Source organism: Mustela erminea, chromosome 20 (genome assembly GCF_009829155.1).
Source record: "Mustela erminea isolate mMusErm1 chromosome 20, mMusErm1.Pri, whole genome shotgun sequence".
NCBI classification, from domain to species: domain Eukaryota; kingdom Metazoa; phylum Chordata; class Mammalia; order Carnivora; family Mustelidae; genus Mustela; species Mustela erminea.
In genome coordinates this window covers 31298502-31322357 of record NC_045633.1, presented here as the reverse complement: position 1 = coordinate 31322357, position 23856 = coordinate 31298502, and the positions used below count along the sequence as shown (strand labels likewise).

General features: G+C 42.4%; 1 long non-coding RNA gene and 1 pseudogene across 1 annotated transcript; one reads left to right on the top strand and one right to left on the bottom strand.

The window, feature by feature from the left end:
- LOC116581209 overlaps positions 1-23856 on the bottom strand; it is a 68574-nt pseudogene that overhangs the window by 31403 nt on the left and 13315 nt on the right.
- LOC116581228 lies at positions 121-19466 on the top strand. The gene is made up of 3 exons (XR_004281960.1): positions 121-131; positions 11018-11020; positions 19392-19466. It is a non-coding gene; the product is annotated as an uncharacterized LOC116581228 (long non-coding RNA).

Genomic DNA, 23856 nt, shown 5'->3' with positions numbered 1-23856 from the left:
ATGCATGTTGCCTCAGAGCACTTCAGTCTTTACATATATGTACAGCATGCACATCTGGAAAAACAGATGTCTTGATATGGTGATTCTTTAAAAAAATAGTACTGAAGACTAAAACTATTAGGAATCTATATGTTATTGGTTACGTGGAGCTCTTTCTCCCCTGTATTTCTCCAAAGAGACAGAAGGAAAAAAAGAGATAATTCTATTTCTCAGCTTGGGACTGGCCTACCAAGCTAACTATCTCCAATCTTTCCCCCATCTTCCCAAACTCTATGCATTCATGATAAAAACTCATAAAGAAGGACGCCTGGGTGGCTCAGCTGATTAAGCGGCTGCCTTCAGCTCAGGTCATGATCCCATCGGCGTGGGATTGAGTCCCACATTGGGCTCCTTGCTCGGCAGGGAGCCTGCTTCTCCCTCTGCCTCTGCCTGCCACTCTGTCTGCCCGTGCTCGCTCACTCTCTCTCCCTCTCTGACAAATAAATAAATAAAATCTTAAAAGAAAAAACCTCACAAAGAACAGAAGGAACTTTCTCTGCTTAATAAAGAGCATCTAAAACCCTATACCTAACATTACCTCAGTGAGGAAAGACTGACATGATATCACGAAGATGATGGAACAGGACACTCCAGCCTCTGTCACCCCACAAAGGACAACAATCAGACAGCTATCCATGAACAAAAATAGGCCTCAGAGGAGAACATAGGCAGTAATCTCTTCGATATCAGCCACAGCAACTTCTTTCAAGATATGTCTCCAAAGGCAAAGGAAACAAAGCCAAAATAAACTTCTAGGACTTCATCAAAATCAAAAGGACTGGAAGAGATTATGCTGAGTGAAATCAGTCAAGCAGAAAGAGTCAATTATCATATGGTTTCACTTATTTGTGGAGCATAACAAATAGCATGGAGGACATGGGGAGTTAGAGAGGAGAAGGGAGTTGGGGGAAATTGGAAGGGGAGGTGAACCATGAGAGACTATGGACTCTGAAAAACAATCTGAGGGGTTTGAAGTGGCGGGGGGGTGGGAGGTTGGGGTACCAGGTGGTGGGTATTATAGAGGGCACGGATTGCATGGAGCACTGGGTGTGGTGCAAAAATAATGAACACTTTTATGCTGAAAATAAAAAATAAATAAAACAAAAACAAAACAAAAAAAATCAAAAGCTTCTGCACAGCAAAGGAAACAGTCAAGAAAACAAAGAGGCAACTCACGGAATGGGAGAAGATATTTGCAAACGACAGTGCAGACAAAAGGTTGATATCCAGGATCTATAAAGAACTCCTCAAACTCAACACACACAAAACAGACAATCATATCAAAAAATGGGCACAAGATATGAACAGACACTCTCCAATGAAGACATACAAATGACTATCAGACACATGAAAAAATGCTCATCATCACTAGCCATCAGGGAGATTCAAATTAAAACCACATTGAGGTATCACCTTACACCAGTTAGAATGGCCAAAATTAGCAAGACAGGAAACAACATGTGTTGCAGGGGATGTGGAGAAAGGGGAACCCTCTTACACTGTTGGTGGGAATGCAAGTTGGTGCAGCCTCTTTGGAGAACAGTGTGGAGATTCCTCAAGAAATTAAAAACAGAACTTCCCTAGGACCCTGCCATTGCACTCCTGGGTATTTACCCCAAAGATACAGATGTAGTGAAAAGAAGGGCCATCTGTACCCCAATGTTTATAGCAGCAATGGTCACGGTCACCAAACTGTGGAAAGAACCAAGATGCCCTTCAACAGACGAATGGATAAGGAAGTTGTGGTCCATATACACTATGGAGTATTATGCCTCCATCAGAGAGGATGAATACCCAACTTTTGTAGCAACATGGCCGGGACTGGATGAGATTACGCTGAGTGAAATAAGTCAGGCAGAGAGAGACAATGATCATATGGTTTCACTTCTTTGTGGAGCATAACAAATAGTATGTGGACATGGGAGTTAGGAGAAGGGAGTTGGGGGAAATTGGAAGGGGTGGTAAACCATGAGAGACTATGGACTCTGAAAAACAATCTGAGGGGTTTTAAGTGGTGGGGGGGTGGGAGGTTGGGGGAACCAAGTGGTGGGTATTAGAGAGGGCACAGATTGCATGGAGCACTGGGTGTGGTACAAAAACAATGAATACTGTTAAGCTGAAAATAAATAAAAAATAAATTTTAAAAAATTATCACAATTAAAAAAAAATAGGCCTCAGAGCTTAGGAGTCCATTGAAGGACTTTCAACAACACAGTGGGGCAAAACTCTTGAGAAGAACTTTACAAGAAAAATAGGGAGATTAGCTTCATTTTGCCTGTATCACCCCATGACCCAGGCCGGCACTGCTGATCACCAAGAGGACACCCTCTGACCTAAGATAGTTCCCCTTCCTGGTAAATGGGCAGAAGGGTGAGTGGCCATTGGCCCCACCCCTTCAGGGCATGATACAAATGATGCACTTTGGATTCACCCCACCCAGAGACGGGCATGGCTGACTCGTCTAGACACAGCTAGGAACAAAGAGGGACAGGACTACCAGCCTTAGCCACCTGGCATGAGCGACCATGTTTCTCTGTGTCCTGTTCTGCAGAAGACCCTAGCAGCTGAGCTGCTAAGGAACCAACAGCAGGTAGAGCACCATGCACCCTCTAAGATTTTGCTGTTGATGGTCTCACAGGTTTTCATATTCACAGACTCCAGCTGCCCGAGTCCAGCTCTGCTCCCTCTGCCCCTACTGGACTTGCCTCAGCCAGTGCCACGATCAGCACCCTGAGCCCTGGAAATTGCACCAGAAGCCACCCTGGCCTCTGTGACTGGACATAGGTACAACACCAGCCCAGGTCCCAGCAGCTTCTCAGATGCCTAAGGCCAGGCCTGACTCCTGTCACTGGACTGCACTGCCACGAGTCCACAGCTAAACCCTGTACTTTGCCAGCCTCAACTCTGGTCACAAGCCCCAGTGCCATGCATGCAATAGTGGCTAGCCTCTGAAGTCAAATGAGTGCAGCCAGACAGCACTCAGTGCTTGCTACCTATGTGCCTGCATTCGTCCTTGGCCCCTGCTACTGGGCCTAGCCCTCATTTGGGGCATGTGCCTCCATTCTTGACTCCACCGTCAAGTGCCCACAGGTGAATGTGTGTGCAGCACCAACCATGGCCACCATTCTGCCTGCCCCAGTCCACTGACGCTGTATCTGGAGGTGCTACTGAACAGGCAAATAGCAACACGGCCACAACGAGCCCCCACAGCTCTTGCTCTTATGGACCAAGCAGTTGCTGATGTTGAGGACCCCAACTGCCCGAGCCAATTGCACTTCTCTGCCTTTGAAGTTACGCAATCAGAGCCAGGGAAAAACATGAAAATAACTGGGGAAGAAAGCCTGCAGGATTTACAGGACACCGTCAAGTGAAACAATACATTATGGGAGTCCTACTAGGACAAAATTTAGTGGGCAGAATGCTTACTTAAAGGAACAGTGGCTGAAAACTTCCCAAACCTAGGGAAATATATGGAAATCTGGAATATGAAGGTTAAAGGTCCCCAGTCAACAAACGTCCTCCACACTATTCTTATGTTCCACATATAAGTGAAACTGTATGGTAATTGTCCTTCTCTGCTTGACTTATTTCACTCAGCATAATTCACTTACATGTGGAACATAAGGAACAGCATGGAGGACATTAGGAAAAGGAAGGGAAAAATGAAGGGGGGGAAATCAGAGGGGGAGACGAACCACGAGAGACTATGGACTCCAGAAAACAAACTGAGGGTTTTACAGGAGAGGGGTTGGGGGAATGGGTTTGCCCAGTGATGGGTATTAAGGAAGGCTCGTATTGCATGGAACACTGGGTTTTATATGCAAACAATGAATCATGGAACATTACAGAAACAACTAATGATGTACTGTATGGTGACTAACATAACATAATAATAAAAAAAATGTCCCCAATCAGATTGAATCCCAAAAAGACTTTACCAAGACATGTTATTAAAAAAATGTCAAAAATCAAAGACAGAGAACCTGTAAAGCAGCAAGAAAAAAGGAGCTCATCACAGACAAGGGAACACTTACAAGGCTATTCAGTGGATCTAGCAGCAGAAATCTTGAAAGCCAAAAGAGAGTGAAATAAAATATTCAAAGTCATAAAAGAAACAAACAAACAAACAAACCCCAAAAGCAAACATTAGCAACCACAAATAATTTACCCAGAAAAGCAGGTAATGAGGGAGAGAGAAAGTCACTTCCAGACAAACATAAGTGGAAAATTTCATCACCACTAAAGCTGCCTTACAAGAAACACTAAAGGGAGTTCTTCAAGGTGAAAAGAAAGGACATTTACTAGTAACATGAAATCATATGAAAGTACAAAACTCACTGGTAAATGCAAATATATACTCAAATTCAGAATACAGTAATATTGTAATGATGATATACAAATCACTTATAACTCAAGTGTAAAAGATAAAGTAATTTAAAATACCTATAAGAATTTGTTTATGGATACATGGTATAAATATATGTAAATTGTGAATTCAAATACATAAAATAGAGGGGGAGTAAAAGCACTGAAGTTTTGAATGAGGACAAAGTTCTTTTTTTTTTTTTTAAAGATTTTATTTATTTATTTGTCAGAGAGAGAGAGCGCGCACACAAGCAGGCAGAGTGGCAGGCAGAGGCAGAGAGAGAAGCAGGCTCCCCGCCAAGCAAGGAGCCCAACACAGGACTTGATCCCAGGACCCTGGGATCATGACCTGAGCTGAAAGCAGCAGCCCAACCCACTGAGCCACCCAGGCGTCCCCAAAGTTAAGTTCTTATGAGCTTAAAACAGGGTGCTATATCTATAAGACTATATAAAGTTTCATGTCAGCCTCTTGGTAACTGCAAAGCAAAAACCTAGAGTAGATATGGAAAAGGCAAAAATAAAGGAACGAGAGCATTCCCCCATAAAAAAACACCCATGAAATCACAAAGACAGACAGGAAGAAGGAACAAGTGATCTATGAAAAACATGGACTAATGAAATGCAATAGTAAATCCTTACCCATTAATATATACTTTAATGTAAGCGGACAGATGAATGCATAAATAACGTGGAATTTGTATGGAGCACTGGGTGTGGTGCATAAATAATGAATCTTGGAACACTGAAAAAATAAAATTAAATTAAAAAAGAAAAGAAAATGGAATATCATTGTCTTAAAAAGAGAAATCCTGTGCTCTCCAAAAAACATGGATAAACCTGGAGGACAACATGCTAATAAGTACAACTGAATCAGACACAGAAGGACAGATAGATACTGTATGATCTCACTTATAAGTGAAACCTAAAAATAAAACCAAGCTCAGTAACAGAGGGTAGAATGATAGTTATGAGAACCTAGAGAGGGGGGTGAAGGGCAGTTGTTAATCAAATGGTACAAACTTTTGGTTATAAGAAGAAAAATATCTGAAGACTAAATGTACTGTATTGTGATCATAGTAAACACTGAAGTTTATACTTGAATTTGCTAAAAAAAAAAAGTAGATCTTACATAAAGGTAACTCTGGGTGGTAATGGTTATGTTAATTCATTTGTGTTCATCATTTCAAAATGTAAAAACATACATTACAACAGCCCACTGCGCACCTTAAAAAATACATACTTTTAGTTGTAGTAAATAAACAAAAAATTTTTTTAATTGGTGAAAGACTGAATGCTTCCCCTTAAGATCAGGAACAAGACAAAATGTCCGCTCTCACTGCTCTTATTAAAATCTCATTGGAAATTCTAGCTAGCCCAAGAGAGGAAACAAAGAAAAAAAAGGTATACAGATTGGAAAGATAAAAATCGTAGTGATCCTATTTTAGGTGACATAATTGTCAATGCAGAAAATCTTAAGTGGACCGACCCGTCGATTTGATTCTCGATGCTTGGCGCGAAATAAAGCTTTGCTTGAACTTTGCTTTGTATCAGTCTCATTCCTTTGATTACAGACCCTAACAAATAGGTCAAACACATTAAAAAAACAGTAACAATTATAATCACCCCAAAACACTGAAATACTTTAGGTGCTCATTTAACAAAATACGTGTGAGGTCTCTACATGAAGAACTAAATGTTGGTGAAAAGAATCAAAGAAAACCTAAATAAATGAATGAGCATATGGGGTTCATGTCTTGAAAGACAGGATTTAGTAAAGACATAGATTTCCCCCCAACTGATCTATGGGTTTAAATCAATTCTTATCAAAATCTAAGCAAACTGTTTGTAAACAAAGATAAGCTGATTCTAAATTTGAATGGAAAGGCAAAGGAGCTAAAATACTTAACACAATTCAAACAACAACAAAAAAATGGGAGGATCACTGTTCACAATGCTGAGACTTACTCTATGGCTGCAGTAATCAAGAGAGCCTGGTATTGGCGGAGGGAGAGATACAGAGATCAATGAACAGAACAAAGAATGAGAAACAGATACACACCCATAGGCCCAACTTGATTTTTTTCTTTTTTAAAGATTTTACTTATTTATTTGACAGACAGAGCTCACAAGTAGGCATAGAGGCAGGCAGAGAGAGAGGAGGAAGCAGGCACCCTGCGGAGCAGAGAGCCTGATGCGGGGCTCGATCCTGGAACCCTGGGATTACAACCTCTGCCTATGCAGAGGCATAATCCATTGAGCCACCCAGGCGCCCCCCAACTCCATTTTGATCCTGGTACAAAAGCAATTCAGTGGAGGAAGTAGAGTCTTCTCACAAATGGTGCTAGAGCAATTAGACATCCATTGGCCAAAAACAAAGATCTTTGACCTAAACTTCACACCTCACAAATAACAGGACTCTTAACTATAGGAAACAAACTGAGGGTTGCTGGAGGTGAGGTGGGGGAGGGGATGGGGTAAGCCATACGGGGGGCACCTGATATAATGAGCACTGCATGTTATATGCCACTGATGAATCACTAAACTCTACCTCTCAAACTAATAAAGCACTCCATTAATAACAATCTATTAATTAACTGAATACTTAATTGAATATTTAAATACAAATACAACTTAAAAAAATTACAACACAAAATGTATCACAGACTTCCATGTAAAACATAACATTATATAACATTTACATTATAAATGTAAAACATAGAATACATAAGATATGATATGAGGAAGTGGTGATGCAACATGGGGGCTTAAGTGGGTAGGAGAAGAATAAATGAAACAAGATGGGATTGGGAGGGAGACAAACCATAAGTGACTCTTAATCTCACAAAACAAACTGAGGGTTGCTGGGGGGAGGGGGTTTGGGAGAAGGGGGTGGGATTATGGACATTGGGGAGGGTATGTGCTTTGGTGAGTGCTGTGAAGTGTGTAAACCTGGTGATTCACAGACCTGTACCCCTGGGGATAAAAATATATGTTTATAAAAAATAAAAAATTAATTAAAAAAAATTTAAAGCCTTACAAAGAAAAAAAAAAGAATACATAAGATAATATATTAACTATAAAACATAAAACTAAATACTTGGAGAAAGTCTTGGGACCTAGGCCTAGGTAAAGAGTTTTCAAACTTGATGCCAAACTCACAAACCATAAAAGGAAAAAAGGATAAACTGGTCTTAAAAAAAATGTTTGCTTTGGTGAAGACCCTGAAACAATGAAGAAACAAGCTATACACCGTGTCTATGAAAGAAAAGGAAGAGGGAGATTTTTGGTGATGGAAAACCTCTCTAATGTGACTTGGGTAGTGGATACACAAATCTACGTGTAAGATAAATATTCAGAGATGCGCGCGTGCGCACACACACACAAACACAAATGAGTGCACATAAAACTTGAAATCTTAATCTAACTCTGTGGCTAGAACCAATGTCAATTTCCATTTCCATACAAATTACAGTTTTATTAACTAAGGGAAAATAATCTGAAGGCCACGGGACATGGGATCTCCTGAGACAACTTCCTATGAATCTATAATTATTTCCAAATAAGAGCTTTATAAATCAATCAATCTGTGAATTAAAACTAAACTGATGCCTACCCGCCGGTTTGTGAAGACAGAATAACATTCTTTCACTAGTATCGTTTTGATCATGTCCAGATCCGTGATAGCCAACACAGGCTGTCGTCCATCATAAAACCTGGGTCGGGAAAACAGAGCTGATTACACTTAACATAGCAGTTTCTGTAGCTGTAGCCATGCCTGGAAGTCCAGGCCTTATCTTGACATTACATAATCCAAACTCTGACATCAGATTAGAAATAACATTAGAGGGGCACCTGGGTGGCTCAGTTGGTTAAGCATCTGCCTTTGGCTCAGGTCATGATCCCAGGGTTCTGGGATGGAGCCCCAAGTCAGGCTCCCTGCTCAGCAGGGAGTCTGCTTCTCCCTTTACCTCTGCTGCCCCCCTGCTTGTGCTCCCTCTCTCACTTGCTCTCATTCTATCTCAAAAAAAAAAATAAATAAAAAAATAAAATCTTTAAAAAAAAAGAAATAACATTAAAATATTTGTTAACTCTAGGCGATGTGTACATGGGTATTTCCTGGGCCATTCTCCATAATTTTTTGCATGTTTAGAATATTTCAAATATCTTAGAAGTATCTCAAACATTTCAAATAATTTATCTATATTATCAAAAAGAAAGTTGGGTTAATAAGTAACTGAAGGCAAGTGAATTATCTAGGAAGAAAAAAATAACAAGGGAATCTACCCACCAGAAAAGAAAAATTAAAATCTTAAAGAAATATCAAACACATGGAAGACATATGTTAGAATATTAGATGAAAATTATAGATACACTGATCACACACGTGTAAAGATGTATCTGCAAATGACAAAATCTTGGAATGCTCAAAAAGTGATGGTAGGATTATGAATGATTTCTTTGCCCTATTTTCTAAAATTTCCTTCCTAGTATATAACTTTTCTTTTTAAAGATTTAATTAATTTATTTGACAGAGGGAGACACAGCAAGAGAGGGAACACAAGCAGGGGAAGGGGGAGAAGGGAAAATGGGCTTCGCATGGAGCAGGGAGCCCAATGTGGGGCTTGAACCTAGGACCCTGGGATCATGATCTGAGCCAAAGCAGATGCCTAATGACTGACCCACCCAGGTGCCCCAGTTTATAACATATTAAAGAAAATATTTGTTTAACCATTAAAGAGATGTCCTTGGTAAGATCAAAGTCAGAAAAATTTGAAAAGAATGGACAAAGAAAATGAAGAAATAAAGAGAAACATGCATAATTCATTTTTAATTTATTTTTTATTTTCAGCATAACAGTATTCATTATTTTTGCACCACACCCAGTGCTCCATGCAATCCATGCCCTCTGTAACACCCACCACCTGGTACCCCGACCTCCCACCCCCCACCACTTCAAACCCCTCAGATTGTTTTTCAGAGTCCATAGTCTCTCATGGTTCACCTCCCCTTCCAATTTCCCCCAACTCCCTTCTCCTCTCTATCTTCCCATGTCCTCCATGCTATTTGTTATGCTCCACAAATAAGTGAAACCATATGATAATTGACTCTCTCTGCTTGACTGATTTCACTCAGCATAATCTCATCCAGTCCTGTCCATGTTGCTACAAAAGTTGGGTATTCATCCTTTCTGATGGAGGCATAATACTCATTAGTGTATATGGACCACATTTTCCTTATCCGTTCATCCGCTGAAGGGCATCTTGGTTCTTTCCACAGTTTGGCAACCGTGGCCATTGCTGCTATAAACATTGGGGTACAGATGGCCCTTCTTTTCACTACATCTGTATCTTTGGGGTAAATACCCCTATGACCCTGCCATTGCACAATTTATTTCCAAAGTATTTTCTTTTTATTACTTGTGTTTATTCTTGTATGTGGGTCCTAAGTGTGAGTTCCTTGGGCTTCATGTAGGTGACATCCCGGAGCAGCAGGGCATTCCTCCTTTTGACACATGTCTCACACACTGAGCTGACTTTTTGTATGTGATCCATCCCTGTCCAGCCTGACCTCCTAACTGTCAGTATGCCTGTAAAAGGCAAGGGGCAACTGGCCCCTTGAGGTTTATTTTAATCTTAATTACACTGCCCTCTGGCATTTTATTTTCCATTATTAATCATTTACCAGAACAAAATGGAAGATTTTCCACAAGTCCCCTATTCTCTCTTTGATGTCACAGAGGAATTTCAAATGGTTTTGTGATCACATCTAAAAATGGCTGAGAACCACTGAACTAAGTGTTACCCACGTCTAAAAAGTAAAATGCAGAAGGCTGAAGTGGGAGTTGAGTATATTTACTATTGAAGCAGTGATAGAAATTACTGAAGTGGCACTTAAGTTCACTCTCCCATCAGCCTGGCCATATTTCTTGAATGATTCCCCTTGTCCCATCCTGTTTGTTCAAAAACACCTGAATGGACAAGAGACACTGGTTTGGTGTAACTCTTCACCTTCATGGTCTCTCCCAGCCCTAATATTGCTTCTACTGCCAGTTAAATTCAGCTTCTTGGGTCCCACCCTCACATCCTCCAGATTTGGTGTTGCTGAGGGATGGAAACCAAATATCCATTTTTATTTTTATTTATTTATTTTTTAAAAAGGGTTTTAAGATTTTATTTATCTATTTGACAGACATCACAAGTAGGCAAAGAGTCAGAGCGGGGGGAAGCAGGCTCCCTGCTCAGTAGAGAGCCTGATGCGGGGCTCGATCCCAGAATCCTGGGATCATGACCTGAGCTGAAGGCAGAGGCTTTAACCCACTGAGCCACCCAGGTGCTCCAAGAATATCTATTCTTAGCCAGATCTCCCAGGTGGTTCTTTTCTATCGCTAAGCACAAGAACCACGTACTAAGGACAGAACTGGGGCCAATGACGTAAAACTGACTCCATCCAGAGCTGACCAGTATCAACTACAGAAAGTGGCCAGGGAATGCAACTAGCAGTGACCCAGCGATCTGTATTCTTTCTAGTCTACCATGTTGCTTATGGGCCACACCAACTCAGCAGGACCCTATGGTGTCTGAGGACTGGATGAGAGAAGATTAGGAGGTGCGAGAAGGTACAGTGCTGGCTGTGAGCATCCCAGCACCACAGTGTATCTCTCCCTCCACTTCACCAAACTTCCAGTCGCTCTGAAAGGGAGCAGCCACTGCAAGCAGCAGAGAACACTCTACTTAATCACAAGTCCCTCAATGCACCAAGAACACTGGTTTAGAAATATTCTACATCTCTTCAAGTCTGTAGAATCAAGAGAAACATATATATATCTGCACTGAGAGAAAAGACTTGGCCCCATTTAAAAAAACAAAACAAACTCCACAGTTGCAGAGAAAGAAAAAACTGAGCAGAAATGGTTTCCCATTGGGGCGCCTGGGTGGCTCAGTGGATTAAGCCTCTGCCTTCGGCTCAGGTAATGATCTCAGGGTCCTGGGATCAAGCCCCACATTGAATGGGAAGCCTACTTCTCCCTCTATCTCTGCTATCTCTATATCTGCTGCTCTGCCTACCTGTGATCTCTCTCTCTGTCAAATAAATAAATAAAATCTTAAAAAAAAAAGAAATGGCTTCCCATTCTGTCCGCCAACACCCCCACAGCCACCTTTCAAAAGGACATATTTAATACAAAATTTACGTATGGGACCTTTGGCTCTTAATGAAAAGTGAATCACGTGGGAAAGAGGTACTGAGAGGCACTGATGGGCACATATTAGAAAGGTTTGAAATAATGCATTTTTCTTTTTATTAATTAATTTATTTTCAGAAAAACAGTATTCATTATTTTTTCACCACACCCAGTGCTCCATGCAATTCGTGCCCTCTATAATACCCACCACCTGGTACCCCAACCTCCCACACCCCCGCCACTTCAAACCCCTCAGATTGTTTTTCAGATTCCATAGTCTCTCATGATTCACCTCCCCTTCCAATTTACCCCAACTCCCTTCTCCTCTCTAACACCCCTTGTCCTCCATGATATTTGTTATGCTCCACAAATAAGTGAAACCATATGATCATTGACTCTCTCTGCTTGACTGATTTCACTCAGTATAATTTCTTCCAGTCCTGGCCATGTTGCTACAAAAGTTGGGTATTCGTCCTTTCTGATGGAGGCATAATACTCCATAGTGTATATGGACCACATCTTTCTTATCCATTCGTCCATTGAAGGACATCTTGGTTCTTTCCACAGTTTGGCGACCGTGGCCATTGCTGCTATAAACATTGGGGTACAGATGGCCCTTCTTTTCATGACATCTGTATCTTTGGGGTAAATACCCAGGAGTGCAATTGCAGGGTCATAGGGAATTTCTATTTTTAATTTCTTGAGGAACCTCCACACTGTTCTCCAAAGAGGCTGCACCAACTTGCATTCCCACCAACAGTGTAAGAGGGTTCCCCTTTCTCCACATCCTCTCCAGCACATGTTGTTTCCTGTCTTGTTAATTCTAACTGGTTTAAGGTGATATCTAACTGGTGTAGATGATATCTCAATGTGGTTTTAATTTGTATCTCCCTGAGGGCTAGTGATGACGAACATTTTTTCATGTGTCTGATAGCCATTTGTATGTCTTGATGAAATAATGCATTTTTGCGATTAAAGGGGACATAAGGAGGGAAAATGGGGAAGAGGGTAATCACAAGACAGAGTAGAGAGCAATGTTAGGAGTCCCTGGGCAGCAATGTCTGGAGATCAGTGATGTCCTGCTGCTCTCCAGGTCTGATCACATTTAGATCTGTACTCTGGTGATACATGGGATCCCAGGAAGGAAAGACTCCAGAAGCTTTACTACAGCAGGCTTCATCCCAAGAGGCTCTCAACTGAGACTGTCTAAGTGGCTGGGAGCCTCATCATAACAAGCCTATCTGATGGAAGTTTCCAGAATACTCACCCCCAGAATCTTCCATATTTCTTAAAACATTTCTTGTCAACATTCCAAAAGCCCTGGAAGAAGAAACAAAACATATTACTAATCTAAATGTACTGAGCCCTACCTCTAATGGGGACAAAAATAACTCAGTTCTCATGAAATGTAAGGCTTACTACATCTCACTGGCAGTTAGAAGTTCTTGCTCACAGGCATCTTACCAGAAAGGAGAGAAAGTAGAGGAGATATTGAAACAGAGAATTTCAAGTCCCTCTTAAATCCTAAGTATTGTAAATACTGAACATCTTACCCTGCCTGTGAGGACCGTGTAACCCCTATCTTTCTGACATGTTTGGCTTGTGCATGAGTTTTCTCTAAAACTCGAACCCTCTGAATTATCACCTCCAGGGCCATGTGAGAAAACTGGAGCTGAGGGAAAGTGGCCTGCATCCTCTGAACCCCCAGTTACCACTCTGTTCACTGATTTCATGAGCCCTACTAGAATTCCAAGGGATTTAGAAAATTAAGATACCAGAGATCTCTTTCAGTCTTCAGACTTACAGAAGTCTGAGACATGTTTGTTGAGTGAGAAAGTGAGTGATGAATGAATGAATGAAAGGTGGACTCACCTTCCGGTCATCTACCTCAACACGGGGAAGAGGGGATGGTCCCACTACTTCACAAAGGACAGAGCAAGTTAAAACACTTGCTTGTGTCCACAGCAGTGAAACTGTGGAAGGAGCCAAGATGTCTATCAACAGATTAATGGATGAAGAAGATGTGGTTCATGTATACAATGGAATATTACTCAGCCATCAAAAAGGATGAATACCTACCATCTGCACTGGCATGCTTGGAACTGGAGGGGATTATGCTAAGTGAAATAAGTCAAGGAGAGAAAGACGATTATCATATGGTTTCACTCATATGTGGAACTTAAGGAATAGGGTGGATGACCACAGGGGAAGGGAGGGAAAAATGAATGTGAAGAAATCAGAGAAGGAGACAAACCATGAAAGACTCTGGACTGGGGGAAACAAACTGAAGGTTACAGAAGGGAGGCGGGTGGGAGGATGGGGTAACCAGGTGATGGGTATTGAGGAGGGCACGTGTTATGATGAGCACTGGGTATTATATGCAACTAAGGAACACTACATCAAAAACTAATGATGTCAACTATATGATGACTAACTGAACATAATAATAAAATGATAAAAATTTTAAAAATTAATTAAAAAATAGAACACTTGCTCTTTGTTTTCACTTTTGTCACTGAAAAGAAAAACGACACTTCTTCTTGCTAAGTTTTGTTGTGATATTTGATGTTTTAACTACACAAAGGAAGGTCTCAGAAACGTGCGTCTTAGGTGTATCTACTAAGTAGTTGATCTGGGAAAAGTGGAACGGAGATTACTGTTTTGGAGGGGTGAAGTCCAGGAGTTCTTAGGCAGTTTTGGACACTGTGAGCCTCAAAGGGGAGGAGTGGGATTTGAGAAACAAGCCTCAGGTCTGTGGGAAGGAACTCTATAGCGGATAGCAGCCTGCACGTGAGACTACCTGTTGGCCTTGAACATGAGCTCCTAAACTTCTGTCATTCACGTGAATGCCTCATGTGAGGCATTCAGACCTAGATTAGCCACAATGGCTCTACTAGCATTCAGTGTGTGTGTCAGATAGCACATTCCATTGAGTTACATTAATTTCTTAGTAATTTTCTCAGAGTGTCTCTTTTCTAATGATTTTATATGAGTGGTTCTACCATTGTGTGCAGAACAATCCACATGCAAACTTGTTCAAAAGTTAAAATCTGCACCATTTACTCTCAGTTATACTCTCTCCTAGCTCAACTCACCCGGAAGGTGCCTCCTTTGAAGATAGAGAAGTAAAGCAGACAGCCCTGGTTCAACCTCACAAATCCCAAAAGATGTCATGGGTAACAAAGGGAGAATTAGAGCCATGGAAATAACTGCAGGGGTTGGCAGTTCTTGAGGGAATTCAAGTATTCCCCAAAAATGAATCCTGAGCTTCCCAATAACCTGACGTTCCAGAGCTACCCAGGAAAATGAAAAGGCTATCCAGAGATCATGCTATAAACTTAAAAGTCTGACTCTAGGGTACGCAGCTTAATGGACCAGTAGTGTGCACCCCCTTGATGCTCTTCTCCTAATTCCAAATATAATAATGCCTTCCTGGGAATATGTACCTGCCAGAAACAGCCTCTTCAATGATGCTCACAAGCTAGAACATCAAGTCCTGTGCTGAATCGGTCAGGGAGCTGGGCAGACTACTGATGGAAGCCCTGAGGCTCCAAGCAGCAGATAACAGAGCCCTGGGGTAGACCTGGTCATGTGCTGGGTAGGGCCTAAGACATCACTTCTCCAAAGTCTGAAATCTAAGCACTTGCTCCCAAGGAGGAGAGTATTCACTGTGGAATTAAGCTAAGATTCGCAAATACAAGATGCAAAGAGGGAGCTCAAACAACATGCACCTCACGGTAGTCCAGAATATTTCCCACAAAAGGCAGAGGTTTTGGCCCAGGAATTCCCAGCTTCTTAAAATGTCCATGTGTGGAGGTTCCATATCTATAAAATGAAAGAGAAAGCCAGGTCACAGAAATGATGTAATAGGTGCTGGGTCTGGCCAGTCAATGATGCATAAGTGGAACAGCTAAGGGAGGGAGGTAACATGTAGGCAATAAATAATACCAGCAATTCCAACGGCAATAATTAATTCACCCATCATCTCCTTTCCCACCTCCACAGTGAGACCCACAAAAGTAAGGATGATTAGCTAAGAGCAGCAAAATACCACATGGTCTCAATCCTAGAATGAATGCTTGAGCAATGTGTCCACCCTTGAGAGCTCCTGAAAGTTTCATGCCAATTTCTTTCAGGAAATTCACTCACGCCTATTTAGTAAATGACTCTTCCATGATTTTGGAGATTCTCATTCTAGGTGGAAAGGGGAAAAAGTGTTTCTCTCCTCCAATGATGAGATTTTGCTTAACTGTATCCACTCAGGAGCCGAGGGTTACTGAAAGCCTACCATGAAAATGTTCTTATAGTTTCCTCAGAGGTTTTCCTTCCTTGTAGGCCTTGTCTTCGGGATCTGGTCCTTCTTAAATCTCTCATCACAGAAAGGCTCTGAGCAGCCACAGTATTCTCATTCTATACAATGAAAACTGTGTTCAAGGCTCCACTGGCTCATAAAAAAGTGAGATGCTTTCAGCTCCGTCTGTCTGTTATCAGGCACTCTGGTTCTCTTGAGCTGCAGAGAAAGGGGGCTGACTCATATGTCCCCTTGATGATACAGTATTAAGGAATCAGTGACTAAACAATCCATTTTTGGACCATTCTTCCCTGTGGGACATCTGGTCTTCCAACCTGTAATACTCATGTGTTCAGCACACCACCAAGCACACTCCGTTTTTTCATGATGGCCACTCACAGAGCTATCAGTTTACTGACTCTGTGCATCACCAATCTCAGAAACCCAATACGGATGGTGCCTCTTATGACACAACGGCTTATAATTCATTTTTCATTAGCCTGATGAGGAATGTCATAACTCGGTGTTGTGGATCTTTGCAAGCCTTCTTCTTAGGTGTTGGTGAGAGATGGCAGAGTGGAGGGAGAGGAGAGGCTGAGGAAAAAGGCTGCCCAAAACAATTTCAACCATGAACTTGCCAGGCCTTAAATGGCTAATCCCAGGGCGCCTAGGTGGCTCAGTGGGTTAAGCCGCTGCCTTCGGCTCAGGTCATGATCTCAGGGTCCTGGGATCAAGTCCCGCATCGGGCTCTCTGCTCAGCAGGGAGCCTGCTTCCTCCTCTCTCTCTCTGCCTGCCTCTCTGCCTACTTGTGATCTCTCTCTGTCAAATAAATAAATAAAAAATCTTAAAAAAAAAAGGCTAATCCCATAGTGGCAAATTAGGAAAGTATGGTGGGAAAGAATGCTAGGTAGAAATGGTTCAACAAGCCCTGTAGGTGCTTTTAGCTAACAGATAGGGGACCTTCCAAAGTTCAGATACCTCCAATTGATAGCAGATTATGTGTTACAAAACATAAAATGAGTAATGAGAAAATGTTCCATAGAATGGAATGAAGACCTTATCTCTTCATCTCTGGAGTGTAGCCTTTAAGATAGTACAGTTCCAAATATTCTGTAGAAATCCAGCAAATCTTATATTGTGTAACCAAATACACCCGCAAAATTGCCTAAAAGGACATGTCCTTGAGGGACCAGCAGAGAGGGACCACAGCTGGGCTCAGCTGGATGTTTAATTTAGTACTTCCTCCAGAACAGTTCAGATGCATGAGCACCAAATGCCAGGAGTAGGGTGACGTTGGTTAGTCTCACTTCCATTGCTTCTTGCCATCACGACCCAACACATGGATTTCTGCTTCTGAACATTCAACGTGCTCCATGAACTCCCAAGTGAGGCCAAGCAAATGAGCGAATGTGTCAGCAACACTGGTCCCAAGGAAAGATCTGTTTTAGAATCTAAACTCACATGGCTCCATAAGAAGGCAGAGGGTGGGCTGGGTGAATTTTTCTGATTCTTTCCAGCTTCCTTCTTCTTCTTGGTAGAGTCATGCTGCTACTGGCACAAATGAAGGGGCTAACAATGAAGCCACTCCTTTTTATTGCCATTACAAAGCATTGCCTACAGATGGCGCTGTCTACAGCTACTGACTCCTGGCTACACCAGCGTCAGAATTCTAAGTCTGCACGCAGCTTTGATTGCCTGGTGGTGACGGGATTCAGCGACCTCCCCACTACCATACAGACAATGGTGTAGCTTACATGGTGGTCCTGTCCCCTGGCTTCAAAGAGATGAGATGCTAACCCTGTGGTCCCGTGACGACCTTCTGTAGGACCAGGATCAAGGAGTATCTCTCAGAGGTCTGCTCTGAGGGAGAATATTCTCCCACTCCATACTGAGTACCACCTGGATGCCTCTCACATCAATACTGGCTCACAGTCTCACTACTCACCTGTGCAGAGAGGTTAAAATAACTTGCTGGGCACATGTATTTAAAAATATACACAGCTTATATCATAGAAGTATGTATGGGTCCACTAAATTCACATTCTCAACATTATTCTAGAAGGCTGACGTTATCTATGTACCTTTATTGTCAGAAAGGCTGAACCACCAGCCCTCTTTTATCCTTCGGAAGAACATGCTGGAAATAGTCTTATCTCAGCAAAAAAATCTATTACTAAATACAATGAAATTAAACCACATCAATTAATCTTAAATATCATCACACAAAAAAATATGTTGCCACAATACGTGGCATTCTGACTTCTGACCTCCTGAACTGTAAGAGAATAAATTAGTGTTTTTTTTTTTAAAACTTCTTAATATAATAGGAGAAGATAAAGGGGAGAGAAAGTTGTGGTGGGTGTTAAATCTTAAAATGGGTATTGTTAATTCCAAATAAACAATGTTAGATTGGGGAAATGCCAGATATGGGAAAAAGAACAAAAATGAGGCTTCCATATTCTATGTTCTTGTCCTCATGACTTCCTACTCTTAAGAGAGTGCGATTGAGACAGAGGTCAAATGTGATGGGGGGTCCGTCCTTACCCATGCTGTGAAACTAAGTCCTTTCTTACCCTTCTCCATGATGCCAGAAATCCCACCACTGAAAGGAACTCCTCTGCTAGATGTTTTAATTCCTCCTCCTGTACTATTACATAAAGGGAAAAATAATACCTAAAAAATCCACACTGGCTTTCAGGGCCTGCCTTTGCAGGCTGCTAGCAGACTTCATATTGGGGGATAGGCGGAAGAAATTTCTATACCGGTGCTAACCTTCCCAGAGACTTGAAGGAAAAGGTGAAATGAATACAATTTGAAGATTTCTGCCAAGTCTCCTCAGCTCTAAAGATGCTCTGGGGGTAAGGAGTTTTGCATTTATAGGGTAGGGGATGGCTAGGAGAGGGACACAGAAAAGAGGGAAGAACCCAGACAGAAGAGGGAGGTGAGGCATCTCCAGTCCTCTTGGAAGTCTGGGTGCACAGGTGCCTGGGTACATGGGGCCTGGTGGTGGAGTGAGGGATCAGGACCACCTGAGTGACACAGGCCCAGTCTTTCTACATGTCTCCTGCAGCAGACACAGATCAGAAGGTGAAGATAGTGAGACAAAGACCCAAGTCACTCGTCTTCCTCTATAATCCCCACATTTTAGGAAGCCGGTGAGGACCTCAGAGCCCTGGGGCCTGTCGATTTTAGTCTGCGTCTGCTGAATTCTGCTGGATTGGTCTAGGTCCACACTGGTGGACAATGAGAAGATCATCCCTAGGAGCAAATAATGTCACTCAGTCCTGCTAGCTACAGAAAAGCGATTGGAGGACGGAGCTACTCCTTCAGCTGGTTTGGGGGAGGTCAATAATAACCCCTATGTGTTCCTAGCATTTCTGAAGCACCCAACACTTAATGCAACTTCCCCTCTGTTAACTCTTGATCCTTCAAACAGACAAGGAAAAGGGGTGGATGCTGATTAGCAAACCAACTCAAAGGTTCCAGAAGCGATGAGCCTGGGAAGTTACTCACAGATAGAGGAGGACCAGGCTGGTAGCCAGGAGAAGCCAGGTTTCCATGGAAAAGCTCGGGATCAGGTCCATGGCCACTTTTCCTCTGTGAATTCTCTCTGCTTCCGTTCAGCAGTGTGTGCTAGTCTTTGCCGGCCTGTGAGGCTGGACTAAATATAATGAAAAGGGGGCGGGGCTGGACTGCAGTCACTAGCACGCTCCCCCTTGGAACCCCCCCACCCGAGGCATGAGTGTTGGCAAAGCACTGTGGACACTCCCAGATTAACCTTTGAGTTCATATTCTGTCCAAAATCAGTAAACAACTCAGTCAGTGTTATTGGTAATTTCAAAGGTTACAGAAAGTCAGGTAGTCACTGTCTTTAAATCTCTAACTTGCCCTTGTCACATGGCTGCCTCTACCTTTAAATACATGAAATCATTCAAGCAAGCTTGGTTTGCACATCTTTACCCATGAAGGCTCCTCTGCCTAGAACTGCGACCCTGGCGCTTACAAGGAACTACTTATCCTTCAAACCCAGCTCTGACAGGATCCCCTGTGTTAGGTTCTTTCCCCTCAGGCCTCCCTTATCACATAAACCAACCACTTCCTCCTCTGGGAAATTTCTGCCCCTCCTCCCCCCACCCCCACCCTGCCCTGCCCCAGCCCCAGTTCTGTTATTGTACTCTCCACCCTCTAGCCCCATTATCGGTCTCCACACCTATTGGCTTTAGATAGAGAGCTTCTCAAGGGTGAGTCTGAGTACTGTCAACATTATGTCCCTAGTCCCTAGCAATGCTCTGTATACTCAGTGGGCACCCAGAAAGGTTACTGGATTTGAGTTTTTGAAGTGAACTTGTTGGGCTTCTTGTGTGTCCTTTCCATGGAACTTTTTGGACCATGCCACATACCTGTGGGGAAAGATCCAGGGACAGAGGATCTGGAAATTACACCTGTTCAATATCATCACTCTGACCCATGATCTGTGTCTGCATGGCCTGAGAATCTGTGGTTTATGCAGCATACCTCTGAAATCTCTGGGATAATGGAGGTATTAAGAGAGAAGTAGCTCTGTGCTTGCATACCACCAGTGGAAAGACATTAAGAAGCTGGAAGATGATCCCCAGGTAAAGGAGGAGAGAGTCCAAGGAATTCGGAAATATTTCCCAGGGCACCGTTCAATAGGGTCGTGCTATTATCCCTGTTTACAGAAGTGGAGACTGAGACTCAGTGACTGCATTGGGCTTTCCAACTGCCATTGATCACAACAAGAACGTGTTGTGAATAAGCAAACAGGAAGTGAGATTGAAAAGTCTTCTGCATTCTGCAATACTGATATTCAATGTTTGCCCTTCCCTGAGAAGGGTCGCTATGGGAAACAGGGAGACCCAGGTTACACAGCAAACTGGTGAAAATTCTGTTCCTATCTACATGGCAACCTGCACAGCAGCCTTATCATGGGTCTTCCACATCAAAGGTCCACCTTCTCTTAGCAGGGAAGACATATGTTAATCAAGATGATACTAAGGGTATTGTTGCGTAGGATCTCCCTCCCTATGTTCCCCAGAAGAGAGCTACAGAGGATACGTGCAAACAAGGAAAGATGTGTGTCATCTGATAATTTTTTTTTTTTTTGAGAGAGAGAGTGAGCGTGAGTTGGGGGAGAGGCAGAGGGACAGATTCTTGAAGCAGACTCCCCGCTGACTTCAGAGTCCAATGTCTGGCTAGACCTGAGCCAAGACCAAAAGTCAGTTGTTCAACCCACTGAGCCACCCAGGTAGTCTCACAATAGTTCTTGACAATTCTGTCACCTAAACAAAGAGCTAATCTTATTTTACTAGAAACTAAGTCTCTGTGGCAACTCATATGCTTTCATCCTTCTCCAAAAGGCAAAGCTATCTATGATGATTTCATAAGTAAGCCTAATACGATCAACTGTAGCTCTAGTCACCTGAGGGCCTGCTCCAGCCGGTTGTATCTAGAGATGGGATGGTTGCTCCTGAGGACCAAAATGCCTGCACTGAACTCTGGTTCAGCCAGCACTGAACCAATGCAGATGACCTGTCTGCAAAAGAACACTATAGAAGTGTGAGCTCTGTGCCCCATCCTTCCCCAGAAGGGAACACCTGACATGAAGAGACTCACATCCTCAGAGTTGTACAGAAGGTGTGAAGGAAGACATGTGTGTCAGAAGAACACCCCACACACCCCATGGCTCTCATCTACTCCTTCCTGTACTACGCTCATCATGAAGTCTCCAAACTCTGCTCTAAATTCATGGGGTAAAAACTTATCGAAGATAACAGACATCATTCAGGTTGAAGATAGAGAAACCAACAGATAATTATTGTAGAGCCAAGTGAAAGTACCTATGCGTCCGTCCTCCTCAACAGTGAAGGATTTATCTGTTTTCTCAGTCGCCCTAGATATTGGCCAAAACAGAATCTCAAATACCATTCAGGGAAGCCTTAGGCTCAAGTATCAGTGTAGGTGGACAGGTTGGGAGAAACCAATGATACAGGAGATCTGGCTAACATTCCCATCCCTTTCCATCAGGAACGTGACACCTCTTTAAGAAGTTGTGCCTGATTTCTACTGGCCAAGAGAACTGCTCATAGTAGGAGAACCAGTATTTCTCTGGAATGATTTGTGCATTACACCCAAATTTCACAGGTCACTATCTCGAGTGTGCAAAAATGAAAGAGAAGTTAAGTGTCTGTTTTTCCTGTCTCAGGTCCCCATTCTTCTCAGTAAGACCACAGTTGATGTTGCCAATTTCTAGGTGGTATCTACGTTTTGGTGGGTGGACCCTATGGTTGGTGTGGGAGTGGTGAAGGAAGTGCATGGTCCATGGACATTCTTGGCATTGGAGGAGGTGGGCGCTTCTCCCATTGTCATTAGATGTTGGTTGGGCTCTACACCTGCTGTTTTCAGTCTGTACACCAAGCATTAAATATAAAATAGGGGCGCCTGGGTGGCTCAGTGGGTTAAAGCCTCTGCCTTCGGCTCAGGTCATGGTTCCAGGGTCCTAGGATTGAGCCCCGCATCGGGTTCCCCGCTCAGCAGGGAGCCTGCTTCCCTTCCTCCCTCTCTGCCTGCCTCTCTGTCTACTTGTGATCTCGGTCTGTCAAATAAATAAAAAAAATCTTTAAAAATACATATATATATATATATATAAAAATTAGTAAAAATCCTTCCTTTATGAACCCAACACTCTAAAAGGGAGAGGCACTAAACAACCACTGAAATATTGAGCTATAAATCAAAATACCTGCTATAAAATAATGGTATTGGTATATCTGGAGACTTTGCTCACCCAGATATGTAACCCTTGGCAGGCCCTTTAGAAATGTTCACTCAATATGTAAATAGTTCAATTTGTATCTAAGAGAGGATAAGAGTTAAAGAGTAACCTCAAATTATGCAATGTATTTTCTTTAGCAGGAGGAGGAGACATGAGTTCAAGATTAACTGAGACATAATTCTGGAGCGCCTGGGTGGCTCAGTGTGTTAGGCCTTTACCTTCAGCTCAGGTCATGATCTCAGGGTCCTGGGATCCAGCCCTGCATCAGGCTCTTTGCTCAGCAGGGAGCCTGCTTCCCCCTCTCTCTCTGCCTGCCTCTCTGCCTACTTGTGATCTCTCTCTTTGTCAAATAAATAAATAAGATCTTAAAAAAAGAGAAACATAATTCTGAAGGTCTTCTTTTAGTTTTTTTGACTGTTTGCTTTGATGTGCAGAAGGTTTTCATCTTCATGAAATCCCAATAGTTCATTTTTGTTTTTGTTTCCCTTGCCTCCAGAGACATGTCTAATAAGAAGTTGCTATGGTCTATGTCGGCAGGTTGCTGCCTGTGTTCTCATCTAGGATTTTGAGGATTTCCTATCTCATATTTCGGTCTTTCATCCATTTTGATGAAGGAACCCTTCAGAATGGGAGAAGGTATTTGCAAATTACATATCTGATAAAGGGTTAGTATCCAAAATCTACAAAGAACGTATTATGCTAACTGAAATAAGTCAATGAGAGAAAGACAAATACCATTATGATTTCACTCATATGTGGAATTTAAGAAACAAACTATATGAACAGTGGGGGAAAGATAGAGGCAAACCACAAACTAGACTCTTAACTATAGAGAACAAATTGACAGTTGCTGGAGGGGAGGTGGGCAAGGATGGGTTAAATAAATGGGTGATGGGTATCAAGGGAGGGTACTTGTGATGAGCACTGGGGGTTACATGTAAGTGATTCATCACTAAATTCTCCTCCTGAAACTAATATTATAGTGTATGCTAACTAACTGGAATTTAAATAAGAATTTGAAAAAGAAAGAAACGTAATTAAAAGACTGGGAGTTTGCTGGGTATGGATTGTTTACTTTTCCCTTCTTCTTGAGTGTATTTAAATGGCTCTTTTTACCTCCTGGTCTGTGAGGAGTCCTTGAGCTCTTAAATGTTTAGAGACTTCATTTCCTGGATTCTAACTGGAGC